This window comes from Alosa alosa, chromosome 11, assembly GCF_017589495.1.
Source record: "Alosa alosa isolate M-15738 ecotype Scorff River chromosome 11, AALO_Geno_1.1, whole genome shotgun sequence".
Taxonomy (NCBI): domain Eukaryota; kingdom Metazoa; phylum Chordata; class Actinopteri; order Clupeiformes; family Clupeidae; genus Alosa; species Alosa alosa.
Window position 1 is genome coordinate 28,349,075 of NC_063199.1, and position 1,032 is coordinate 28,350,106.

A 1,032-nucleotide genomic window follows, 5' to 3' on the forward strand; every position below is an offset into this window, starting at 1 on the left:
GAGAGAGAGAGAGAGAGAGAGCGTTCAAGGAAGCCTTTGTTCCAATCAGCTTGCCTGTGCAACAACATGGCAGTGCTCATGTCTGCCAGGATGTTCAAAAAAAAAACAACAAAAAAAAACACAGGGACAGAAAATTCTGCCCCGTGGGAGAACACACTACTGAACACAGTAGGCCCAGAATAACAGGGTCGTGACGGGTTGGGGTGTGGGGGTGTGTGTGTGTGTCTCTATTGGTCCCTTCTCCTTAGCGTCCTCGCCCGCACCCGTCTGGGGACTGCACTCTGCGAATGCCCCCCTCTAAAAAGATGCGACGGGGGAGGCTGGGTGAAGTTTCCACTGCGCCTTGCCCTGGACTTCCCCACTGCCTGAGAATGCCTGAGCAACATACCCCTTCGCTGGAGTGCTGCTATCAGACTGCCTTTTCCCACACTGAAGAACATGGGGGGGGCACTGAACAATGACAGATGGAAAACCTGGCCTATATTCTATCCAGACAGACACACTGGACTCTTTAAATAGAAGCTGCATGAGAATACTAATTAATGCCCATGTTGAACAGATGAAAGGTTTATGACTGCCCTTACTCCTAGTGTAGAATAGGACACTATTTCTGTGCTGTGTCCTCATGCTCCACAACACGACCTGACTTCCACTGACAGTGCAGTGTGTGTGTGTGTGTGTGTGTGTGTGTGTGTGTGTGTGTGTGTGTGTGTGCAGGCGGTGCGTTACCTTAAACTCAGACATAGCCAATGACTCAGCTGACCTGAGGGTGCATCTTGTGTCTGCCTCACATCACAGAGAGAGAGCCCGACCAAGACAGAGACGAGTAAAGGACATTCACCAATCCGCTACAAAGGGCACTAGCCTAGGCTAGCAGGCTGTATGAATAACTATATGGTAGTTATCCACAATATGGTAATGGTGCATTATGCTGTGAATGAGTAAAAGTTCAGAATGCTGATAGAGGGAAAGAGAGCACAAAGTAAGACAAGCAGACAGACAGACAGGCAGACCTTAGAATAATGTTTAGAA